At 43.0% G+C, this 9,351-nt stretch overlaps 1 long non-coding RNA gene across 1 annotated transcript; it reads right to left on the bottom strand.

Moving 5' to 3' along the window:
- Positions 1–3,902: 3,902 nt before the first annotated feature.
- On the bottom strand, positions 3,903–8,747 carry LOC119318843. Its single transcript, XR_005154258.1, has 3 exons — positions 8,669–8,747; positions 5,839–7,750; positions 3,903–4,082 (listed from the first exon to the last, which is right to left on the bottom strand). It is a non-coding gene; the product is annotated as an uncharacterized LOC119318843 (long non-coding RNA).
- Positions 8,748–9,351: the final 604 nt, after the last annotated feature.

Here is a 9,351-nt window from a genome sequence, read left to right as displayed (position 1 = left end):
GCAGCAACGACGCTCGTGCTTCTCTAGCCCGATCATCCTCGCGAGGCCCGGTGGAGCGTTCTCGGGAGGAATCAGCCCCCGTGACCCCGCTGGCTCCGGAGGTGCCAGCGTCCGGCTCGCGCGTTGGGGTCCCCGAGGCTCAGGAGCCTCTGGCCTCCCAGGCCATGATGACGACGACGCCTCCTCCTCCTCTTGCCGCATTGCTGTCCCCGGGTTCTTCCACCTCTCCTGACGTCCTGGAGCGGGCTCTCTCTACGATGGCCCTGCTGCGAGAAGATCTTCAAGGCACCGAGCGTCGCCTAGTGACCGGGCGCCTAGAGCTGGTCTCTGGCTGGCTGCACTCCGATGCGTCCGTCCGAGCGAAGCTGAGCCAAGCTGCTGCCGACTCCAAGAGAGGCCGGGAGGCCGTCGCCCAGACTGTGGCCGCCCGTGAGGTGGCGCTGAAGGATGCCGACGCCGCCCAGGACTGCTGCCGGTCACTGGCGGTCGAGCTGGAGACCGTGCGGAGGAAGCGCACGAAAGAAGCTCGAGGCCGCAAGGCGGAGGAGGAGAAGATGAAGGCACGAGAGGACGCCGTCAAGGATCGCGACGCCGAACTGGAGTAGTTGGTGAAGGCGCAGGCCACAGAGCACAGCCAGCTGGAGGATCTGGAGAAGAAGCTGAAGGCGGAGAAGGTCGAGCTTGATGCCAAGGCAAAGGTCCTGACTGAGGACCACATGGCCTTCAACCTCCTTGAAGAGAGGGATCGGACGGCGCTGCAGTCGCTCTACGAGAAGGGCTTGGAGGAGCCGCTGGCCACTGACGTAGATTAGTTCCAACAAAACATTCTAGTAAATACTAAAGTTTTCATCAGACAACAAATAACAAGCAATGAAATGAACTTTAGCTCAACCACTCCTCGGTGCTGGAAACGCTTGCTTTGAACCAGAAGAGTTTCTCTAGGAAGGGGCAGCTACTGTCAATCTCGAGACCAACGCAGGACTGATCATCCAGACTGAAGTGGCCTATTTCATGACCCATATTGTGATAGCCACCGCAGGGAAGCATAGCAATGCCAGAGGTATAGATACAATTGCTTCTCATAAATGGTAGTAACGTTGTGTCAACAGCTGCTGGATCACGTTTCACCATGATTGGATAGTTTTGTCCAAGGAAGAGCGAGTTCCTCCAAGACTTTTAATACTGAACTAGGGAGAAGGTGTTGACGCTAGTACACTAGTATCCATCCCGAATACCCTGCAACGGATGTTGGAATAGGTCCGGAGAGTGCGACCATGCGAGAAAACACTTGCTTCCTTAGTCACATCAGCGGTGCCCTGTATACAGACAAGAAGAGGTGATCCATCAGAATAAGTTGCCAGGCGCCACTGAGTACTCCTATATGGGTCCTCATGCTCGTGATCATCGGCATCGTCATCTTCCCCTTGGTTATAAAATTTTTCAAGTATAGGTGGTGGAATGTTCACAGGACCTTGGAAACACAAGAAGGTTAATTAGTAAAGGGAAACTAGCTAACCCGCATGCATGTGGTTGAAACAATTATAATTACAATGGAAGACAAACATACTGAAAGCATCAGGATTCCATGCAAAAACATGCCACGAGTGGTGGCAGCAAACACAAGACCCTCGTATTGAATTACATCACAGTACTCATCCGTGTATAGAAACCGATTTTTCAGCAATATCCATCGAGTCGAACCTTGAAGGACGGCAACAAGCTTGTCCAAGATAGCGACAACACAAGCATTCCTATAACCCCAAGAGCGGTTGGGAACTCGACAAATTGCTATCTTCTATAGATGATAGTCACCATGATCGTAGTTGAATGTACGTAGAATACCAATGTGCTCAACCTCTGGGCAGTCTGAGATTTTTGGAAGTGGAACCCGGTGACGAGTGTGCACGTTCACAAGTTCCCACTCGCAGTTGTACCCAATATAAACAACCCAATCTCCATTTGCGCCTGCCCAAGCCTTACCCTCAAGTGATGGCATCTTAACATCACACGCATCATTATCAAGCGGCACCTACTTGCACAAGGCGAGGCCTCCGTCCTCCGCGCGCCAGTGAGCAGGGTCACGGTGAAGAAGATAGGGGAGATCAAACCGCTCCTAGACCCTTGGGTTCCTTGTAATGATGTTATTAGTTGAGTCGAGAATGGTCTTGAACGAACCTGCCATGCTAGTCGAGGTGATGATGTCGCACCGATCAATGAGTTCCTCCACCACGTCATCATTCAGATCGGGGCAAGAATAACGGGGTCGTTTCCGGTCTGTTCCCTCCATGGAGAATACGATCGAACAATGGCAAGGGTGAAGGCAAATGGAGGAGGGAGGAAGAGCGTGAGACAACAGTTCCAAATCGAGAGGGAAAGGTGAAGAGTCGGTGGACGGTTGCCACGGTACACAAAGAGGTGCCCCGGCCTACATAGACGTCTGTTTGGAAATTGTACAAAAGGACTTGTCGTTGTCTCACTGACATGTGGGAATGGGACCACATGTCAACGAAGAGGCTAGTGGGGAGCGGACGGTTGCCACAGAGGTCACACATTGACGACAAGGCCGTTCTGTCAGACCTAGCGCCCGTGTGGGATGGCTTCTGTCCCCCACACGAGCTGAGCCACAGAGGTCTGTTTGGGGTCGTGAGTTGGAGTTGGCCTTACAAGTGGGACCGCACTTGAGGAAACCGACTATCGGCAAACCCCCACCTCGCCCGCCACGCGGTGGCTGAGTTAGAGAAACGACGAGGTTGAAGAGATAGCTATAGCACGGACTCCAAGAAATATGGTGTTAGATGGAAGTCGTGCTGGTGGCGTGTGCCGTACTCATGGACGTGAATGCTTGTTCTAGCCCATGCCACCCTGATGTACTACTCCACCTCACATTAACATATGGCCCACCTCACACTGTGGCCAAATTTCCTGGAGTCTGTGCTAGGTTAAAAAGTGTTCTTTATGAGGGTGGGTGGCTGGTCTCAAGTTTAAAACTTGTTGTATTACGTATACGTAGACGTAGAGATAGTGCAACAATTTTGAAAGTTTGAACCCAAACGTCAAAATGCAATTTCTAATGGACTCATCCAAGGACCTAGGATGATGGGATTTGCAGCTACAGTAAAAACACCCGCCCGACGCGCAAAGCATGTGAAGCTAGTACAAATAGTAGTAGTACTATTGTTGATTGGACTCATCTGATAACCTGTTGCAATGCACATACAATTATGTATTCAGAAAATATTTTTGTCTCGTCGCAGCACGCACTTAGAGAAGCGACTCGAAAGCCATTCATAAATTTAGTAAGTCTATCACAGGCATATCATTTTATTACATACAACATGTCATAAACCCACAACGACAACGACAATACATTATAAGAAACTAGATGATACCCCGCGCGTTGCTGCGGGAATCTGCTGTAGTGTATATGAGGATTAATTTATAGAGTAAGAAATAGTGAAACTTATAAAACAATAATATAAATACATTGAATGGTATAAAATGTCATGCAAATTAATATATGGTAGACTATCTCTGTATTTGCATAATTAGATGAATGCATCACCATAATTAAGAGAAATAATATATATTGTAATGAAATTTTACTCATAATAATTCAAGATAATATAATTTGGTTGTCTATTAGAAGAGCATCAGAGCAAGAAACAAATATATTTCATACTAATTTGCCAGCCTCGCAGTGTTAATGCCCCCGAATAGTAATCATCTTGCATTCTCCACCTTGATCCGCTTATTGGACGAAAGATAACCAGCTATACAAAATGTCATCGTTCCTGAGTAGACACATGTGCATTCTATTTTACTACAGAGTATTATTTGACACACGACCAACAAACAAAGAGCTAATAAATTGAATGACAATGAGAACAGCCCATACAGTATCCTCTCAGCGAGTTAAAACCTTGAGGTTAGGATTGTTATTAGTAGCATAACAATCAAATACTGATGGTCACCACACATAGTTATCTTAAATTTGAGAAAGAATGCAAGTATGTTCATAAGAGTCACTTCCAATATTTTTTTCATTTATGTAGGTAGATGATTGTTGCGGCAACAGTCGAACCCTGCAGCACGGGAAGAACAACAATGTCAATAACACAATTGTATCACTCACATAATTGAAAGATACCATAAAATTTACAATTGAATACTACTCACAGGGAACAAATTTCCTGAATATGAAACCCAGTGCCATATGTTGTGATTTTACAAAGCAACCAGAGAAGAGCAATAAAGTACACAATTCGTACTAAATTAACATGTGTGAGAGGGAGGGAGACAGAGAGATGCAGTTGTAGTTGGGGAACAGTACATGGTAGCTTCATCAGTTTGTTCTTTGCATAACACAAAAAGAAGAAGAAATCATCATCTAGCGCATCCAATAAGAAACAGCCGGATTGGAGAAACACCAATGATCCATCACATCTCGACATATGTCTATCGGCAGTAGTTGATTTAGAAAAAGGGGGTTGGGGGAGAGAGACTTAATTACAGGAATTGTTGCCGCGGGGAAGGTCACTGGGGATGGAAAAGAGCTCCCTACTATGAAATTTCGGATCACACACAGATCAGAGCGTCAAAATAGCTAACTCAAAAAACATGTTCATATCTGAGAAGATTGAGAGGAAGGAGAGCACTGAGCACCCACCTCTGGCACAAGTGATGTCAGAGGAGGAGACGGCGGCAGCATGTACAACTCGCCTTGTCGACACCTTGGAGTAGGTCTTGGGCCATCATGAGCAGCGACGGCGGGGATCGCAGGGTTCCGAGAGAGATAGAGGGAACAATCATGAGGCTCCGAGCCGGCAGCAGTGAGCAGATCTCCGATGGCGACAAACCGTGAAAGCTTTGGCCGCGGCAGTGCACACAATATGGAAAGAGAGGTAGAGATAGGGAAGATGAGAAGAATTGGGGGGATTTTAAGGGAATCGGTGGAGATTAATCGTTTGTGGAGGTTAAGGAACCTCAGGAGTTCTGTTGATCAGATCTAAGACGAAAGGTCAAAGATAACACCTCGGAAAAATATTCAATCCTTTCTACTCCCTCCGGCTTGGAATCTGAACCAGAATCAGTGCTGCGCGGCATTAAATGGATCAATAACCCATGTCCCCCGCATGCAAGAATTAATCCCAACGCTAATTAAGGAGAATGCATGACCTTTTACTATCCAGGAATTTCACCGTGAGGAGTTTTTGCGATGCCAGAATCACTGCATGCCCGTATTAATTGTAGCTTACTAGGGGTTGGGGCGCCACCTGGTGGCGCCTCTTGAGAGGAATATGGGTGGTTCCGGGTTGAAAGCGCCCATTCCACTTACTTTCACGACAAATTTTGGAAGAGCTAAATAAATGATGCTTAAATACAAGGAGATTAGGGCATATGAAACACAAAACACTGGAAGGCATGAGGTAGAACCAGAAAGACAGTGAGAGTTCACACATACTCATTATCTAATGATGAATCAGTATATGTTGCAAGTTTCTGCAGTGCTAAGAAATCAACATTCAACCAGAAAGACAAAGAGAGCTCACACATACTCATTATCTAATGAATCAGTATATGCTGAAGTTTCTGCAGTGGTAAGAATTCAACATTCAATTGTGACATGAAGTGCTACACCAAAACAATAAGAGCACAACGACGAAAAGTTTAAAGGGTATTCAAGCTGAATGCTCAAATTAAAATCACCATGAAATGTGAGGAAAATGCCACCCGGTTCTATGTGGATTCTGCGACATGTCTTGCAAGTAACCATACCATTCAATAAGCCAGAAATTTTGTAGACATCAAGTGGAGTCAAAAAGTGCTTTCAATGCTAACTATCAGAGGAAGACAATCTTCAGCATGTCTCCTAAGAACAGAGAAACCACCAAGGGTACTTTTATCCTTGCTAGTGTCCTGCAGAAGGAATGTATGATGACTTTCTCAAGTTCTTGTGGTTTAGGACCCAAGCTTGTGAGCTCACCTTACTAATTAAGGGGGTTCAAACCAGAAAATTAATGAACGTACATGTAGACAGAAACATGGAACATTACTAACAAAGAAGACTGCTACATGAAATAGAACTAAACAGGACCACCGGACCATCTCGTAGAACATCTGACACAGCTTGTGACAATAATCAGGTTAACTCAAATAATCAGGTGAACCTGCATAATGCAAAGGTACATGCATTCAAATATTAGTGAGAAAACAAATATGTAAGTGCTAAATATTAAAAGGCTTACATTGTCGATATCACATATTCTAATTCTTTTTGTCAAATGGTGACGTATCAAGAATCCCATACTCCAAATGTCCATCGTACTGATATTATATGTGAAGAAAAGTACACAGGAAAGGACAAGGCTTTGTTACAAGGTATCTACCATTATGTTTCAGAAGAGTGCCATGTTGTAGCCCTCATTTTGAAGCTTTGCCTCAATAGTCTCAGACAATAAAGAAGGGTATTATGACTATTATGAGTAAGTCCTCTAGAATATCAACCACTACTGTGGGAACTGATGTGCAGATAATGGAATAGAAAGCAGTACTCTAATCTATGAGCACAATAGTTACATAATATGTGGTATGCCTAAATCAATTCATTAAGAACTTAATTAGACCAGCGTACATTAAAAGAGGTCCAAAAAGGCCAAAAGGGAGTGCGGGATGATGCTTCCGTATATTCATACATTTGGATAGTCAAATTGTAGGTGACAAGTAACAAAGGTGACACAGATATACTTAGCTTACATCATATGAGAAACACACAGAGGAGGGAATGCGCACCAGAAGAGCATTAACACAAAGAAATCATTGTAGTAGAAGTTATAGAGAATCATGTATGTCATAGACCGATGGTTCCAGTGCTTGTGCGCAAGAAGCGATCTATTAAAAAAACTGCCCCATAACAAATCTGAGGTCATCACTACTTGACAAACTTCTTAACCACATATACCAAAACTAACATCAGCCATTTGTATCATAAAAAACCAAAATGTTAAGATGAACACGGGAAAATGCCAAATAGTGGAGAAAATAGTTAGCTATGTCTCCAAAATGAAAGGTGACAGTAAAACCGACAAGTTCAATGTACATCAAAAACTTATATATTGGCATAATTCTGCAGTATTGTTTGTTTGATCTTCAATTGTCAAAAATGACTTGTGCCTCTGTACTAATTGTAACGTTCAACAGATAGGGAGCTTATTATTGTATAAAGCCTTATCAGTATATAACTGGATTGCACACAGACAGAAATGCAATGCACATCATGTGATTCCACTCCTTCCTCTTAGTCCAGTCCCCTCTTTTTCACAACTCTCTCTCAAATACACATGTCCTCCCTTGAGGGGAAAACATAAATTAGTATGAAAACCATAGATATGGAAAGGAAAAGGAACAAAACAGGTATGGAATTTTGAAGCCATGCCTTCGTAGACCTGCTTCTAACTATAGTGCTATGTGTACAATTATTTCTTATAAAGAACAAGCCCACAAAAACTACAATATCATTGAATGTATTGTATTTGGAGAACCATAAGAGCAGATCTAGAAGAAAGCCTTTTCGCACCGGTATTTGGAGACAATATGAGGAACAGACACAGCCGGATGTCGAGAATGGAGAGCTGGTACCAAAGAGCATACCTCACATGTCTACCGACGCAGCAGACGCCTGCTTGAGGTGGTCCAGGAGCCTGCCGCCACCAAGGCTGAGCTAATCGGCATTGGCAGGGATGACGTGGTCAAGCTGCAGTGAGTGTGCCACCTTTTAAGAATAATGCATTTTCTTAAGAATGGATCTAACAAAACATGCTACAGCCAAGTACGCTGGTGCATATGAGTTGCACCCAGATCAACAGCATGCTTATCATAAGGGATTTAAGGCCGTTTCTTCCTTGACAAAATGTCATTCTTTCCAACTAAATATACCATACTTTGAAGAATGTCAATGCATTATATATCCAGTTCATGTTTTCTTCAAAATTGTATGAGTTGAGGGTTCATAATATGTACTAGTGGGCAAGGGCGCTCCGCCGCGCCAGGAAGTTACCCAGATGTTTGCTTGGCTTTTTTTTGAAAGGGAAGCTTGATTGATTGCCTATATATTATTTCCTTTCTATAAAAAGTATTTAGTTGTCCGTCACTTTAATAAGCTAGTTTATTTAACAAATGTGGCATATTCTTAGATAGAAAACATGGCACATTGATAGGTGAACAACACCACAATAGTTCATTTATAGAGATCAAAATATATGATATCCACTGTCATTGTCGGAAACAAATGTTCACTGCCATTGTCTTAAAGAGAAGTTCTCAGATGAAACTAAAATTATAATATTATATGCCTAATTTAGCAAGTTACCAGCATGTTAGGCAGCTTTTGAACTGAATGCTTGCTCACAAGAAGTACTACAGTTTGTAAAATTCAGTCATTTCTGCATTACTATACCCTTGAAAGCAGAAACCAAAACAATATTTGCAACATGAATGTGTACAATTAGTCTTAAACAAAGAACATACATAATCTTCACAAGGTCCAGAGTGGCAAACCATGTGTACAGTTCTCAAATAAGACGTCGCATATCATCACCGACTTGTTGTTCCAGCCATACATTAGAAATTCCATCCATTAGCATTTGACAACATGACTCAACGATTACCTTACCTCATCAAATCATCGTGACACCTTGTATCCTGCATGGTCAAGTACACCTTCCGATCGCAATAGCAAATTCTGGATAAGATTAAGGAAAAATTAGCATGCTGATCTTTTCTAGAAAATAAATAAAATATGATTCCTTGGTCTTCAAAGAAAATAGAAATCATTTTTCATAATTCAAATATGAAATGACTTTATTTGTAGAAGTAAGAAAGGCAAGCAACTCAGCCAAATGGATGCGGTATATACATGAATACATACATAGCAAAAGGAAATCATATATGCATGGGACATGGGCACAACACAAAAAATTCTTATGCATATTTCACATACATAACTAAAGTTAATGATCATCTCATGCAAAAATAGTCACTAATTAATTAAATCAATTCATCCAACATTATACTTCTAGTCTGATACAACTTGTGAAAGGATCGATATGGTTGACTAGAGGGGGGGGTGAATAGGCAACTACCAATTTTTAGCTTTTCTTTACCAAATTAAACTTTGCATCAAAGTAGGTTGTCTAGATGTGCAACTAGGTGAGCAACCTATATGATGCAATAACAACAAGCATACAAGCAAGCAAGGGTAGAAACACTAAAGAGCTTGCACAAGTAAAGGTAAGAGATAACCAAGAGTGGATCCGGTGAAGACGAGGATGTGTTACCGAAGTTCCTTCCTTTTGA

This window comes from Triticum dicoccoides, chromosome 6A (assembly GCF_002162155.2).
Source record: "Triticum dicoccoides isolate Atlit2015 ecotype Zavitan chromosome 6A, WEW_v2.0, whole genome shotgun sequence".
NCBI classification, from domain to species: domain Eukaryota; kingdom Viridiplantae; phylum Streptophyta; class Magnoliopsida; order Poales; family Poaceae; genus Triticum; species Triticum dicoccoides.
Note: the sequence above shows the minus strand (reverse complement) of the source record. Positions and strands in the feature narration are given on the sequence as shown.